Source organism: Syngnathus leptorhynchus, chromosome 9, assembly GCF_054491065.1.
Source record: "Syngnathus leptorhynchus isolate UIUO chromosome 9, UIUO_Slep, whole genome shotgun sequence".
In the NCBI taxonomy this organism is placed as follows: Eukaryota; Metazoa; Chordata; class Actinopteri; order Syngnathiformes; family Syngnathidae; genus Syngnathus; species Syngnathus leptorhynchus.
In genome coordinates this window covers 1,385,771-1,403,779 of record NC_141203.1, presented here as the reverse complement: position 1 = coordinate 1,403,779, position 18,009 = coordinate 1,385,771, and the positions used below count along the sequence as shown (strand labels likewise).

Here is an 18,009-nt window from a genome sequence, read left to right as displayed (position 1 = left end):
AGTGCTTTTGTGCAAGTTAAATGCTAAGAAAACAAAAACAAAAAACCCAAAGAAAAAGTTGTTGCTAATTACTAACCAAGTTATGAGGAAGTGGTGTGGGTGTTTAGAAGGGCATGCGCTTATGCGCTTCCCTGGCTCATCAACATTTGTTTGACTGATCAAAGGAACCCTTTGCTACAGGACTTAACATCCAAATCTAACCAGGATCAGAGAATCTCCTTTAAACCAGGAGGCAATAAATGGGATAGCCCCTGTCGTAAATGATCTTTTGTCAGGAGGGATTATTAGGAAGTGCTCAGATTCAGCTTGCAACACTCCTATTTTTCCAGTCCAAAAGGCCAACAAGATTGATTGGCGAGTGAAACAAGATTTACGAGCAGTAAATGAGGCAATACAAACAAGAGCACCTAATGTGCCTGACCCGCACACACTTCTGAACACTTTGAAACCAAACCAGAAGTTTTTCACAGTGATTGATCTTAGCAATGCATTTTTCTCAGTGCCAATCCACCCAGACTCACAGTTTTGGTTTGCGTTTACCTTTAAAGGACAAAGTTATACGTACACCAGATTGCCACAGGGATTTGCTGATAGTTCAACTATTTTCACTCAAGCTATCATGGCATGTTTGGCTGATTTTCAAATTTCAAACAAAAGCCAACTTCTAGTTTATGTAGATGATCTCTTGATAGCCTCTGAAACTGAAGCTGCTTGCAAGGAAGACTCCTTAGCTTTGTTACACTATCTCTGTAAAGCAGGGAATAAAGTAAGCAAAAATAAACTACAATGGGTCAAACAGGAAGTGAACTATTTAGGTCACACGTTGTCAGCTGCTGGAAGACAGATACAAAAAACCAGAAAACAAATCATTGGTGGATACAGATAATATTCACCGCATCAATGACAAACCTGTTTTACCAAAATCACTTTTTAAGGCAGCAGCAATTGCGACACATGGACCTTGCCATGTGTCGACAGGAGGGATGAGGTCAATTAACTACCTTTGGTTTAGATTCTTACTTAAAAAATTTTTTTTTGTAAAGCATGTCCTGTTTGTGTGAAACATAATCCTCAAGAGAACATGAGACCTAAGAGAGGCTCATTTCCAAAACCGTCTTACCCATTCCAAATCATGCACATAGATTTTATTGAACTCACACAAAGTGGACCTCACAAATACTGCCTAGTGATGATTGATGCATTTTCCAAATGGGTTGAAATAGTTCCATCTAAATGAGTAGATGCCTTAACAGTGGCACCCATCCAGTGCAGGCCTGGTTGAACGAGCAAACGCTACTATCAAAAGCAGGTTGAAAAAATGCATGGAATCAACAGGCAGAGCCTGGCCAGAGTGCCTAGACTTGGTGAAACTCTATATGAGAATCACCCCCAATTCAGAAGGGCTAACGCCTTTTGAAATCATCCATGAGAGACCATATAGACAACCCGTGTTCACTCCAGATTTGCAAAAAGCAGATGAAGAACAGACCTTGGCAGATTACATGATCAGAACGCTTAAAATGAAAGATGTGTTAAATGCAAATTTACTGCCGCCTAGTCTTCTTTCCCCACAGGTTGACAACCTCATTAAGCCAGGAGACTGGGTCTACATCAAGGTCATCAAAAGAAAGAACTGGGCCAGCCCGCGGTGGGAGGGACCATTCCAAGTCTTGCTGACTACCCACACTGCAGTAAAGATTGCTGAACGGCCCAGCTGGATTCACCTCAGCCACTGCAAGTTGCAGAGAGTGCTGGACCCCTCATTCGGAGTGGTGGGGAAGGCCGACTTCAAAGGAGTTTCATCGCTTAGGGTGGAACGTCTCAACGTTGGTGAAGAATTCAGCGATCCCCACTCCGCTAGGCGAGGAGATGTCCCGGTGTCTTTGCCATCCTAGTAGCAACGGAATTCCATATGCCAGGTGGATTCTATGCTGCGCTGTGAATCAGACCAGAGTGTGCTATGGTTTGTGGGCTCATCTGAATGGACCAATGGACAGTGTCATTCGTGGAAGAAGATGGTCACATGATGAGAATTTCGGGGACTGGTCATGGGACCCCAGAGGCCCATACGGGGCCTACGCTTGGTGCCGGTGTGTGGGGTTCACTGTGAGAGCTCACACACAGGAGGAATGCTATGTGTGTGTGTTCCAAACTCCCCCCCTTCCTCCACAAAAGTTTACCTGGAGGCCAGAACAATGACTATCACTGAAGCAAATGCATGGCCTTTGTGGGAGGGATTTGGATTTCAACACCATGCTGTCACAGTCAGTGATGCTACCCCTACCGCCATGGACTCACAGAAAAGAACCTGTGATCGAACTCTTTTGGATTAATGTCAACGCAACTGTTAAAGGACGAACATTGCCGCAAGTGGCCTACATAGAGAGACCAGCTGGAGTGAACTACACATGTTACATCCAAGGAAACGAGACCCACAAATGCATCAACGACGACTGCTCTCCAGGAGGAAACTGGATGGGAGCTTTGGACATCACCGCTGAGTGTCAGGATAAGAGAGCCATTTCAAGTGGTGAGGGATCTCCCACACATATGGCTGCGCCATCTAACGGGACCTACTTCATACAGAATGGCTGGTGGCTTTGTGGTCACAAGGTTTATCCGATGCTGCCCGCCAACTGGACAGGAGTGTGTGCTCCAGTGTGGGTGACAGACCACACTTACAGGATAAAACATCATCAGCTGACGACAGCACACAACTCTTCTGGACGTCCACGCAGGGCTGTTGTAACCTTTGACCCTCATGACCCTGTCTGGGGTGCGAACGTGCCAGATGATCATAAAATATGGTCCGTCGGAGACAAAGTTGTTCATGCGCTTTTTCCTTGGATCGGAGTTGGAAAACAAGCACTCTACATCGAGACACTGAACTATCGTTTCCAATCGTTTGTGAATCTCTCGCTGCAGGTCAATGATGGTCAAAACAGAGAGATTCAGGCTATTAGGCTAATGGTCTTACAAAACAGGATGGTTCTGGACTTGATGACTGCAGCGCAAGGTGGTGTGTGCCACATTATTGGGACCTCCTGTTGCACATACATACCAGGAGAAAATGACACGCACATCAACGACGCCATGAATTCACAGAAGAACTTACAGCAGGCCATGTCAAAAGACAAAGTCCCACACCAATGGGATCTCTTTTCGTGGCTATTCTCTGGCAACTGGTGGCAACTGCTGTTGAAATTTGTGGCTCCTGTGCTTTTTGTGCTTGTGTTGATGTGCTTATTTACAACTTGTGTTATCCCGTGTTTGAAGTCTGCTGTATCAAGACTTTTGTCTTCTACCATAGCACAAGTGCAAATACAACATATCAGACATGTCAAATGTGATGACTATGACGGCTGAACAAACGCAAGCAGTTTTTGTCTTGACTGTTGTTATTGATAACATTATGGTCGCCTAAGGCAGAGGGACCGTGTGAGACTTTTCCTGCATTATAACATCTTGCCGCAGGTTTTTCACTCACACACTAAAATTGATCTATGTAGATTGCGTAGATGATGTTTAGCCGAGCATGTTTTACAGAAACTTAATGATTTGACCATCGAAAATGCTTCGCAAGTGATGGGTACAATGATGTGCTGTTTCTGTGTTTTTATTTTATTGTTATTTTTCTTCATTATATTTTCTTACTTATGTTTTATTGATCGGGGTGAGCATAATCATATGATAAACAGGAGGGATATGTTAGGGTTTATAAACTATCTTGATCGTATGATTATGTTGGGATGTAGACTAGAATGATGAACTTTGTTTGAACCTTTTACCTTCCCGTGATTCTGAACAGTTGAACCATTCAGTTGTTGAAGCTCTCCAGGTGGTGTGGAGGCGTCCTTGTTTTGCTCCACTAGAATTTATGTCCACGGCCTCGTGGAGCGATAAACTGGGACCCTCCCAAGTGGTTAATCATTTGCTGAGGTGCCCACCACACATGTCAAATGTCACCCCCACCTTGGCTGACTCTCACCCCCACCTTTCTTCTCTCAATAAAGACTCTCTTGCATGACTTCAACGGCAGACTTTGTTCGGACATTGCTGTATCTACAGTAATGAACAAATTCTCCACTTGCAAGTGTTCAAAGGGCATACTGTCTCCCGTGTGGTTCTTGCAAAATAAGTTAGAGTTAGAACATCTCTAACATGATTTTTTTCACAAATTTTCAAAATTCAAAAATCCGCGATGTAGTGAAACCGCAATAAACGAACCGCGATGTAGCAGGGGATTACTGTCATTTGAACTGCAAGTGACGTCACCCGTGCTGCGCGGCGGTTGTTTACATAAAGACCAAAGGATTCGATCACGGGACAACGAAAACGACGAAGGGCCCCACGTACTACCGGCATCACTAGCGGCTTTGTTTGTAAGTGACAAGGAGGACGAAGAGTTTGATGGATTTAATGATTTGGAGTGACACAGAAGGTTTGAAAAACTATTATGGCTTTTACGCACGCCCGGTCCTTCTCAACGGGAGCTCTCTTTCACCTCCGTGGATGGAAGTCGGGGGCCGGCGCTCGGCCAGGTGGCTGTCCGGGGACATGGCTTTTACGCACGCCCGGTCCTATTTATGGAGCTCTCTTCCACCTCTGTGGCTGGAAGTTCAGTAGCTGTTGGCTCGTTGAACTCTTGTTTTGTTAAATAAAGAGCCGTTTACCAAACCCACGTCTTTCCTAGTACTTTATCAATGCGACAATATAGTTATATACTAGATCTCTGCAGCACACGCGCGGCGTTGTTGACATAAAGAACGAGGAATTCGATCGATGGATTTAATGATTTGGAGTGACACAGATGGTTTGATAATATTGATACTTATTTGAAATATACTTTATATATCGTTATATGGGTCTGTGGAATAATTAGAAATGCAACTTACAACGGGTCCGACGTGAGCTTATGCGGCACATATGCGGCATTGTTTACATAAAGCACGATCGATGGATTTAATGAATTGGAGTGACACAGATAGTTTGATAAACGTGTTATTTATGTAATACTTATTTGAATAACTCTGAATGTTACGTCAGGCCTGTTCTCAGCTCCTCGTTTGTGTATATGTCACGTTAGCATACCGTATCCTTTAGCCTGTTGTTGCTGGTTCATGTCTGTTTTTGGTGTTGGATTTTGACAAATAAATTTGCCCCAAAAGTGTGACTTATACTCTGGTGCGATTTATATGTTTTTTTCACTTTATTGTGCATTTTATGGCTGGTGCGACTTATACTCCGGAGCGATTTATAGTCCGAAAATTACGGTAATGTGATAGAATGCCAGTTGTCAATCAGTGTGGTGTCTTTTTCGATTTGGGATTAAGTGCAGTCAAGCCTTGAGTCATAGTTACAGGAAGCTCTTTGATCGTTAAACTTTCTTCATATACTTTGGGAGCCAAGTCATCAGCAAATTGTTTGTATAGTTCAACTGTCAGACCATCTGTCCCAGGGAATTTCAAGTTCTTCAATGACTTCATAGCATCTCGTACATTCTCTATTGTGACGAGTTTGTCACACATTTGCATATCCTCCTTTGAGATAGTTTGGACTGTAAGACTGCTTAAAAAATCTTCAGACAACCTAGGACAATATTTAGAGCGATGCAAGTTAGTGTACAAAAGGCTACAGTATTTTGATATAAACTCTCTCAGTTTTCCGTCAATGTTAATTTGTATGTTGTGTTTTGAGTGACGTTTTTCTAAATTAAAGAAATATTGAGAATTTTGTTCCCCTTCTTCTAACCATTTAGCTCTGGATCTAATAAATGCTCCAATTATAGATTTCATGTAATTCACTTTGTAATTTATGTAGCTAAAAACTTTCATCCACTGGCAGGGTATCAGGGAGTTTGGCGGACAAACAGGTAATTCCTGACACAACCTCTTCTTCCTAAGCCCCTTTAGGTTTGGGTGAGTTGCAACCAGTATTTGCCGAGCTCATACTTCAATAATTCCCAATTCGCACAAAATACTTTTTCTTGTTTGGCATTATTAAAATGTGGAGATTAAATTCCTCACGTTGTTTCCTTTGTCAGTGTAAAACTGTTTGTCATGGTGCGGGCGATTGTTTTGACCCACATGCAGAATGAACTCAGAGAGACCAAAGTGATCGTAAAGGATTTATTGAGATACAGTCAGGAGTTGAGCCGGGTTCCGAACCAGAAGTGGCCGGGCTGGTTCCTTGATGTGGGACAACGTAAAGCATCACCTGAGAGGAGTGGATCTTATCGGAGATCTGCGAGTGGGGTCCAGGAGCTGAAAGACAAAATTGCTCTGTCAGATTGTTCGATGGTATGGGGCGGAGGATGAACGGGCCGACCGAAGAGCCGGGAGTCATGGCATAGGCGACCAGGGTAGGGAACGTGGCTTCAACAGCTGTAGAGGTGACCAACATCGTCTAACACTCAGGCGACGAGTTGTTGATCGCAAGCTCCTTAAGAGCTTGCCCTTGATAAGCCTCATCAGTGCCACCTGTGCCTCCTCGGCCATCCTGCTCGCGGGTGCCACCTGTGGACAGAAAGGAGAAAACTCCCGGACCCTGACACCATTGAGTTTCCAGTAAACTGAGCAAGCTGATCTATTCCGAGAGGTAGAAGTATTTAATTTAATAACTATAGCCTTGTTGTCAGTTAGAGTTGGTAGAATGTCCACTTCAATACTGTCATTGTCAAGATTTTTAGATATAAGCCAAAAATCTATTCTAGACTCTTTTGAGCCACTTTTATTACAGTATTTTCTGCACTATAAACGCACACCTTCATTGAATTTTTTATTGTAGAATTTATTTTCATATATAGGGCGCACCGGATTAAAAGGTGCATAGAATAGAAGCTACTGAATCAAACTGGGGTTGACTAGTGTTGCGTTATGCATCCACTACATGGAGCTGTACTAAAGGGAATGCCAACCCAGTCAATGAAAAAAAGTCCAACTCCCATTCTGTATGAAAGTGATACTATTTGCCTTCTTACTTACTCATTTTTGATGGTCATAAATTTTATTTAGGCGGCTCGGTGGGGCAGTGGGTAGCACGTCCGCCTCACAGTTAGGAGGGTGTGGGTTCAATTCCACCTCTGGCCCTCCCTGTGTGGAGTTTGCATGTTCTCCCCGTGTCCGCGTGGGTTTTCTCCGGGCACTCCAGTTTCCTCCCACATCCCAAAAACATGCCAAATAGGCCAATTGAGCACTCCAAATTGTCCCTAGGTGTGAGTGCGAGTGCGAATGGTTGTTCGTCTCTGTGTGCCCTGCGATTGGTTGGCAACCAGTTCAGGGCGTCCCCCGCCTACTGCCCGATGACCGCTGGGATAGGCTCCAGCACGCCCGCGACCCCCGTGGGGACAAAGCGGTTCAGAAAATGGATGGATAAACTTTATTTAGTTTATAAGAATAAAAGCGAGTGTGTGTGTTGATGCATAATACATTGATTAGCTTGTTAGCTTTGCGGACGGATTTGTGTATGCACAACCAAAATTGCTGCGGTGAGGGGGTGTGGTCGCTGTCTATTGCGCATGTGTGGTTCACTGTGATTGCCTCACGACAGGCTTACCTGTATGTCAATCAAGCGATGGGATGGATTTTAGTCTTTACAAAAAATGTTTTTCTTTTAAATGTCTCGCGATTGACCAGTAGTAGCTTACTTCGGTGACCCCCCCTGACCACGGTTGCCGTAATGCTGAAAAGGTTGCGACCTTGTAATTTATTAGTTGTACTGAAACATACTGAAACATTTTGGTGGAGCGCTGTGTACAACCACTATGGATCAACAAATTCATCAATTGATCCATATATAAGGCGTTCTGTGTTATAATTCTCTCTCTCTCTCTCTCTCTCTCTCTCTCTCTCTCTCTCTCTCTCTCTCTCTCTCTCTCTCTCTCTCTCTCTCTCTCTCTCTCTCTCTCTCTCTCTCTCTCTCTCTCTCTCTCTCTCTCTCTCTCTCTCTCTCTCTCTCTCTCTCTCTCTCTCTCTCTCTCTCTCTCTCTCTCTCTCTCTCTCTCTCTCTCTGGATATGTGTATATTTATTTATATGTATGTATGTATATACACTGCTCTAAAAAATTAAAGGAACACTTTGAAAACACATCAGATTTCAATGGTGAAAAAAAAGTTGAATATCTGTACTGATATGGACAGTTTAATGTCTCAGGAACAAAAGAATCCCACATCTTTTGATGGAAATAAAAGTTTTCGGCCTACAGACGGCTCAGTATATAGACACCTTGTAGGCTACGGATTTTAGCTATTGATCTGACTCCAAATTGCGATCAACACTTAACACAAGTTGCTATGTCCCAATTCACACACTGGCGCACCTAACAATTGCGAGTTCGTTCTGTCAAAGAGAAGACCAGTAGATCAATCAGACCAAATTTACCAATTGTTTATTCCTAACAAAGCGCACTAATACAGGCCTGGGATGTTTCCTCCTCCCTATTTACTGCTAGTTCAATCAGCTGTACAATACTCTGATACGCGCCTTCGACATCCAACTCCAGCCGGCCACCCAACGTCACCACTGGAGCCATTACTCCGCGGTCGCCGTATGGAGGCGGTCCAACATCGGTCACTCCGAGTGTGGGGGCACTCGGGTGTGTCACATCATGCAAAGATGGATAAATGCCCTTGTATTAATTTCTTTTCTCATCTATTTTCACCACTTTCTCTACCTCCTCTGCTTTTCTCACATTAACAACACTTTCTACGGGCAGTTTCTTCTGAGTGGCGAACAAAGCTGTTGCAGCTTGGACAATGGATTGGACAATGACCCGGATGTTGTGAGTGAACGCTGGCACGAATTGCAGCCGCTGCTCTCCGGACATTTGTTTGTTGCTCTACGCCTGGCCGCCGTTTTGCCGGCCCAAATGAGCTTTTTTCTGCCCGTGCATCAAGCGTCCAACAACCTTGCTGTGAGCTTTATGCTCTGGTGGACTATCCTGTACGCCATGATCTATCCAGCATCATTCATGTTCCAGTACTCGAAGACGGAGCTTCTCCAACTCCGGCGCTGCCGGTATGCTCCCCCACCTGTGCTGCAGTGTTTCCCGAACATTGCTCGACTTTACCATCGCAGATACATTCATCGTGGCTCTGGACACAACTACTACATCGACGACTCTACTTCCATAAACACCATCTGGTCCTCCACTTGTCCCCATCCACCGAAAAACACAAAAAGGAAGGTCGATCACGGTGTATTAGCTAGCCTAGCTAGGTCAGCAAATTTTTTAAATTCCAATCTACACTGTGACGTCAAAATGGGACTACTCAACATCCGCTCCCTCACGAGCAAAGGTCAACTGCTACAGGACCTTCTCCTCGACCACAAGTATGACTTTTTGTGTTTAACAGAAACATGGCAACATCCTGATGACTTTTCCCAATTAAATGAAGCAAGTCCGCCTGGGTTTGTTTACACCTGCAAGCCACGTCTCACTGGTCGAGGTGGAGGTCTTGCGATATTTCATCGTGAGTCCTGGAAGGTTTCATCTGTTTTAGTGCCGGAGTCCAGTTCCTTCGAATCTGTGGCTTTACAGCTGAATGGTCCCACGCCAACTATTTTAGTTAATATCTACCGTCCACCCAAACCAAACAAATATTTTATTAATGATTTCACCACATTTCTCACCCACATCTGCTTACTCTCACCCAACATCATTCTGCTGGGTGATTTAAATATCCACATGGACAACACTGACAGCACTCTTACTAAGGATTTTATTTTTTGCCTGAACAGTTTTGGACTTAAGCAGCACATCGACTTTCCCACCCACACTAAAGGCCATGTTTTAGATCTGGTCTGCTGCTCTGGTGTCACTCCTTTTAACTGCTCTGCTGTTGATCTGGGAACAGGCTTCTCCGATCACCCGGACTGTTTCTTTCACCCACTCTGCTCCCTGGTTCTCTCATCATTTGCGCCAACTGAAAGCTAAAGGACGACAGCTGGAGCGTCTTTTTAGGAAAACTGGTCTCATTATCCACAGTTATTTCACACGCACATTCTCCAATATAAGGATGCAATTTCCTCCGCCAGATCACAATATTTTGTGGAGAAAATTACAGCCGGTGCGGGGAACACCAGAGCTCTGTTCGCCATGATTAATGATTCAACCCGCCCCCGTGACTCCCTCCCCCCTCATCTTCCGACTACTGTAACACCCTGATGTCCTTTTTTGACAATAAAATAGCCTCCATCCACCAGCAACTGATCCCTCACTCGTCTAGCCATCCATTTCCTTTCTTTCCCCATCCTACCCCCCCCCCCCCCCTCTTTCCTGCTTCCAACTTCCCTCTGCTTCTGACCTTTCTAATTTCATCCGGAATTCAAAGCCATCTACATGTATTCTTGACCCCATGCCTTCCTCCTTGCTCAAAGCCTCTCACCCTTCTCTGCTGCCCCTGATCACTGCCATCATTCATTCTTCCCTCACCTCTGGCTCTGTCCCTTTACCTTTTAAATCTGCCGCTGTTACAACCCTTAAAAAACGCAGCTCAGACCCAAACACCCTCAGTAACCTTCGCCCCATCTCCAACCTGCCGTTTCTCTTCAAAATACTTGAAAAAGTTGTCGCATCACAAATCCACACTCACCTCTCCAGTAACAATTTATATGAACAGTTCCAATCCGGTTTCCGTCCCCGTCACAGTACAGAGACAGCCCTTATTAAAATTACAAACGATCTTCTTCTTGCAGCCGACTCTGGTCTTTTATCCATTCTCATTCTCCTTGATTTAAGTGCAGCCTTCGACACCATCTCTCACTCTATCCTCCTTGACCGGCTAGCTTCTATTGGACTGTCAGACACACCCCTGCAGTGGTTCCATTCATATCTCTCCGGCCGCTCACAATTTGTCCAGTTAAAATCATTGACTTCACATCCCTCCCCCCTGTCCTCTGGTGTTCCCCAGGGCTCTGTCCTTGGTCCAATTTTATTTACCATTTACCTCCTTCCGCTTGGTTCGATTTTCCGAAAACACAACATCAACTTTCATTGCTACGCGGACGACACCCAGCTCTACGTCGCCTCCAAACCCCCCTACACTTTCCCACCCTCCTCCCTCACTGCATGCCTTCAAGAAATTAAATCCTGGTTCACCTCAAACTTCCTCAAACTCAACTGTGACAAATCGGAGGTAGTCCTCATTGGTTCCAAATCATCCCTCAACAAACAACCCCGTCTTATGCTCACCATAGACAACTCCTTGGTTTCTCCCTCCCCTCAGGCTAAGAGTCTGGGTGTCGTCCTTGACAGCACCCTATCATTTTGCACTCACATCAATAATGTCATCTGTTCGTCCTACTTCCACATCCGTAACATCAACCGCCTCCGTCCATCACTCACTCCGAACAGAACTGCTATCTTGGTCCACTCCCTCGTTACCTCTCGTCTGGATTACTGCAACTTCATCCTTGTTGGCCTCCCTCACAAACTCCTCCATAAACTGCAATTGGTTCAAAATGCTGCTGCCCGCATCATCGCCAGAACGCCAGTCCATCATCACATCACTCCTGTTCTGCTCCAACTTCACTGGCTTCCTATAAAACACCGCGTTAACTATAAAATCCTCCTCTACACATTTAAGGCCATCCATAACCTCAGGTGGACTGACCTCCACATTAACATTCCCACCCGGTCTCTTAGGTCTGCATCTTCTATTACCCTCACCGTCCCCCCATTCCGTCTGTCCACTATGGGAGCTAGAGCCTTCACCTGCTCTACCCCTCGTCTCTGGAACTCTCTCCCCCCTGACATTCGAAACATCGACTCCATTTTACAGTTTGCATCCCACCTAAATACCCACCTTTTTAAGCAAGCATATAGTTGAACCCCCCCATTCTGCTGCAGATGTTTCCTTATTTTTATACTGTCTTTATACTTGATTGTGTATGTTATTTTATCTTTGAACGGCGTCCTTGAGTGCCTTGAAAGGCGCCTTACAAATAAAAAGTATTATTATTAATATTATATTGTGCAAAGAGCGTTGCTCTTCCTCCCTCTCCCTAATGTGCTTCTCGAGCACCTTGCGCTTACGCCAGCCGGCGCCTTTCTGCTCGTCCTCTAACATGTCTCTTTTTGCTGCAACTGCCGTGCCAGGCAACAACATGTCCCAAGTTGTTGAAAAGCCCTGAAACAATTTGTCGGCTTCCAATTTCGCAAAAACCTTTCGGTGTCTCACACGCTCCTTTGCCACTTTCTTACTGTCAATGCCACTCACAATTTGCGCTACCACATCAGCATACATTCATTCAATCTCACTCCATTCATTCCTCTCAGCACACACACTCCTCTCATCAAACACACAATCTCACTCCATTCATTCCGCTCAGCACACACACTCCTTTTATCACACACACACACACACTCGCCCCAATTGTGTCCATTCTGGATATTTTAGCGGTCTGATCTCTCACAGGAGGAACTGTTACCACTGGATATTTTTTGAGGAGGCCTCACTTCCCCTCGGGGATCTCTAAATAAAACCCCAGCTATTTGAATACGCTCGTCAACGTACTCTTGTCCGCCACGACGAAGCTAGGTCCCGGACCTATCCGTAGTACGCGTAAGTCCCTGACTTTACCGTACACGCGACACACGTAAGTTCCAAGCTTATTCACCGTATGTATCTTAACTTCTTGCACACCTTATTTGATCTGAACAGTCTCCTCTTAAATTTCTTAAAATCTTTCAATTTGCAGAATTTCGACTTATAGTAACAGGTATTCTGCTTACCTTATCAGTGATGAGCGCTCAGGGTTGAGGAGACGTCGTACCAGCTCAACGTTGTGCACTTATTCCAAACGGTTCGCCAACCGAGAGACAGCGTCCCAGACGCTGTCCGGTGTCCTGAATACAGACCACGAGTTGTCAATTACCCTTCTCTTGACATCACGTCGGGGTCACCAAGAAATTGTTAGGCTACGGATTTTAGCTATTGATCTGACTCCAAATTGCGATCAACACTTAACACAAGTTGCTATGTCCCAATCCACACACTGGCGCACCTAACAATTTTGCGAGTTGGTTCTGTCAAAGAGAAGACCAGTAGATCAATCAGACCAAATCTACTAATTGTTTATTCCTAACAAAGCGCACTAATACAGGCCTGGGTCCCGGGTCCCTCACACTAAAACTCGTGCGTTTTTGTGACCACCAAAAGACGACACATTCTTCCGGGTTGCCCAGTTTTAAAGATACACAATATGAATATTAAAACATGCATAACATTGTGTGATGATTGGTCGATGGTCATCTCCTCCCCGTCGAGGTGTTATCAGGCGGTTGGTATTTTTCCTCTCGAAGCCCAACCACCTGGAAGTGGTGTTGTTCTTTGTTCTCGTTCCTCACCGACCTTGAGGTGTTATCGTCCGGTACTCCCTTCGTCCCGTACTCCCTTCGTCCGGCACTCCCTTTGTCCGGTATTCCCTGTTCCACAACTCTTTGAAGAAAGCAAGGTCATGCAGTGTGCCTGCACATTCTTCTCCCCCACCAATCCACACAAGCACTCCAATACTAGATATTATATTGATATGATCATAAGTTTAACACAACCTTAAAAAATATGTTTGCAAACTCCTAAAAGTACATTTCTCTTTACACCCCAAAAATGAAAGTGAAAAAGCGATGTGGCAGGCTCGTCCATTTTGCCTAAATTCAATTTCTGCAATTCAAAACTCTTTTCAATATCTTGTGTAGCCCCCACATGCTTGTATGCATGCTTAACATGTTGCGGCATGCTCCTAATGAGACCTCTGGGATAGTGCCAACAGCCTTTAAAACCGCCATCATTAAACCGCTACTTAAGCGACCAAATCTTGACCCGGACTGTCTCAGTAACTATAGGCCAGTTTCAAATCTCCCATTCATAGCAAAACTGCTTGAAAAGGTAGTAGCGCAGCATCCTTTTGATTACATGGTCGCTAATAATCGATATGAATCTTTTCAGTCTAGTTTTAGAGCTAATCATTCCACTGAGACAGCACTTGCTAAAGTGACTAATGATCTCCTCATAGCTATGGATTCAAACATTTCATCGGTATTGTTACTACTCGATCTTAGTGCTGCCTTTGACAATGTCGACTTCGATATTTTATTAGAGCGTCTTAAAGGTTGTGTTGGTATTTCGGGGTCAGCACTAGACTGGTTTCATTCGTATCTATCAGACAGGACGCACCGAGTGGTCCATGGCAATGCGTCCTCTGAGCTCTATAAAGTTACGTGTGGTGTCCCACAGGGATCGGTACTAGGACCAATTCTATTTAATATTTATATGACTCCGCTTGGGGACATAATACGTAAATATAATATTAGTTTTCAATGTTACGCGGATGACACCCAATTATATATGCCGTTATCAATGACAGAGGTGAAAAAATGCTATTCTGGTTATATTCTTAATGTACTTTTGAAAGGAGAGCGTTTGGTCAAATATTACCCCGAGATTAGTTACAGTATAACTCTGAGTGATAGTGCGGTTATCTATAGTTATAGTGGTTTCCTTAAATAAATGTTGATAACGAGCTGGACCAATTATCAACATCTCAGTTTTATCTGGGTTCCGACGAAGGAAGTTGAGAGACATCCATTGCTTGATCTCCGCAAGGCATGCCTCAAGATTACAACAGTCCCGCGGATCTGTCATTGACAACGGCATATATAATTGGGTGTCATCCGCGAAACATTGAAAACTAATATTATATTGACGTATTTTGTCCCCAAGCGGAATCATATAAATATTATATAGAATCGGTCCTAGTGCCGATCCCTGTGGGACACCACACGTTACTTTATAGAGCTCAGAGGACGCATTGCCATGGACCACTCGGTGCGTCCTGTCTGATAGATACAAATGAAACCAGCCTAGTGCTGACCCCGAAATACCAACACAACCTTTAAGACGCTCTAATAAAATATCGAAGTCAACATTGTCGAAGGCAGCACTAAGATCGAGTAGTAACAATACCGATGAAATGTTTGAATCCATAGCTATGAGGAGATCATTAGTCACTTTAGCAAGTGCTGTCTCAGTGGAATGGTTAGCTCTAAAACCAGACTGAAAAGATTCATATCGATTATTAGCGACCAAGTAATCAATAAGCTGCTGCGCTACTACCTTTTCAAGAAGTTTTGCTATGAATGGGAGATTTGAAACTGGCCTATAGTAACTGAGACAGTCCGGGTCAAGATTTGGTCGCTTAAGTATCGGTTTAATGATGGCGGTTTTAAAGGCTGTTGGCACTATCCCAGAAGAGACAGACAGATTAATTATATTTAAAACGGACGGTCCTAAGATTTGAAATAATTCTTTAAATAGTTTGGCTGGAAGCGGGTTGTTTGTTTAGCCGCACTAACTAATTGTGTAAGCCTTTCGAGGGACACGCTCCACTGTCTATATTATATATATATATATATATATATATATATATATATATATATATATATATATATATATATATATATATATATATATATATATTTTTTTTTTTTTTTTTTTTTTGGGTCACACACACGTGCACACTGTCATATTTGAAATCGGACTCACGGTGTTGGCACACTGGCAAGTGTACCCCGACACCATCAGTGATCCCCAGTTTGAAAAGATATTTGTGACGGTGGTTTCGTAGCAGACCTTTGGCTTTCTTATACCCTGCATTTAATAGTGCTTGACGCGCCCACTTGCCCTAGCTGTCGAAAATGAAGATGAAAAAGCTGTGTTTAGTGTTTCCGGTGAAAGTCTGTTGAACATGTTTTCATTTCATAAACACTATTTATTTATTTATTTATTTATTTATTTATTTATTTATGATTTGGGGAACATTTTAAAGATATTATTATGCTCTACTTTGATATAAATAATTGTGAGTCCTTAGGCCATGGAACTTGTAAAAGACTTAGTGTACAATGAAGAATCAGACAAGGATGTGGAAGCTCCCCTTTATTAATTATAATAGTGGCAGAGATTTTGTCCATTTTGGTTAAAAATCCACAATTGAAGGTCTGCATTTGAACAATGAACAAATTATAATTTGCAGTTTAACTGTTTTTCTTCTTGGTTGAATTACATTTTATTATATTTACATTCAATTTAAAAAAAAAAAGCTTACCTGTGTTTTCTGACCAAATGTCTGACACAGTTTTCTCGTTGCCAGTGTGTCAATGTCTGGTTTTAGGTGCTGTGCTGATAAAATTGTGTTTTGTCTCTGCTAGCGGCACTTGTCTTTGTCCTTGTCTGTTATTTATCCTTTTTGAAATTTTGGCACTTGTATTCTTGCATTCGTATGTGCTGCTGTGACAAGTAAATTTCCCCGCTGTGGGATAAATAAAGTTCTATCATCATCATCTATCAGCATCATCATAACTAAAAATATTGATAGGCTAAATTTTGATTTTAATTGGAGAAACAAATATCACTACATATCAAAGCAGGATTCAATCAGACCCTATGGTAATGCAATAGATTTTGAGTTTGTGAATAGTTTGCTGAAAACTAATTGGTTGAAACAATTCCATAAAAATCCACAATCGCTGGCGAAGAAAGCTCAGCGCCGCCTGTACTTTCTGCGGAAACTCAGGCGAGCAAGTGCTCCTCCCGCCATCATGACCGCATTCCACCGTGGCACCGTTGAGAGCGTCCTCTCCAGTTGTATCGCTGTGTGGGTGGTGGCTGCTCTGAGTACAACATGAAGGCCCTGCAGCGCATAGTGAGCACTGCTAGTAAGATCTTCCGGGCTCCACTCCCCTCCCTGAAGGACGTTTACGCCTCCCGTCTCACCCACAAGGCGGCCGCGATTGTGTGCGATGTGAGTCACCCCGCTCACTCTTTGTTTGAACTTCTGCCCTCTGGGAAGAGGTACAGATGCTTGCGCTCCCGCACCACCAGACTCAATAACAGCTTCATACTCCAAGCTGTCAGGGTCCTGAATTCCCTCCCCCCTCCACCCTCGGCTGCATAACGTCCTGTTCTTTTGCGCTATGGTCTGGCTGTCTGCTATTAGCACGCTTGCTCCATTTTGCTGCTCTTATTTGTCCACTTATTTATTTATTTATTTATTCATTGTTTATTTATTTGGGTTATTTGCTTATTACTTATTCGTTGCTCTTGTCTGTTCGTTTTTACTCTTTATGCTATTTGATTGTAAGTGTTGCTTACTTTGTCTAGTCACCGTGGGACGGTGGGAAACGTAATTTCGTTCTCTTTGTGTGTCTTGACGTGAAGAAATTGACAATAAAGCGGACTTTGACTTTGACTAATATGGTTTCTTATACCCTATCTGATCTTTAAAAAAATAGGTGGAATCAAATTCCTTTTAAAATGTGATTTTGATCCACAAAAGCTTCCTTTAAAACTATCAGACTTTCATCAATAAGTTCTACTTTATTGGAGACTTATTTTGAAACATAATTTTACACCTCACAACACACCAATTCAGAACAATAGGTATATTTTGATTAATAGAAAATCTGTTTTTGTTCCTCTGGAGGAGTGTGGGCTATATCTGACTTTATGGATGAGGATGGAGGAATTTTGCACCATGCTGATTTTTGCGATTTAAAATTTCTTGAACTCAAAACAAGTACAAACATCCATCCATCCATTTTCTGAACCTCTGGAGCCTCTCCCAGCTGTCATCGGGTAATAGGCGGGGGACACCCTGAACCGGTTGCCAGCCAATCACAAGGCACACAAAGACAAACAACCATTTGCACTCGCACTTACACCTAGGGACAATTTGGAGTGCTCAATCATCCTACCAAGCATGTTTTGGGGATGTGGGAGGAAACCGGAGTACCCGGAGAAAACCCACACGGGCCCGGGGAGAACATGCAAACTCCACACAGGGAGGGCCGGAGGTGGAATCGACCCACACCCTTCTAACTGTGACGCGGACGTGCTACCCATTGCGCCAAGTACAAACAAATTGTGAAAACATTCCCATGATCCCTGATAAGCATGGTTAAACAAAATAAAATATATTCAAATATAACTCTGAGATTTAAAACTATGAGCT

General features: G+C 43.6%; 1 pseudogene; it reads left to right on the top strand.

The window, feature by feature from the left end:
• LOC147050575 (uncharacterized) overlaps positions 1-18,009 on the top strand; it is a 131,849-nt pseudogene that overhangs the window by 85,050 nt on the left and 28,790 nt on the right.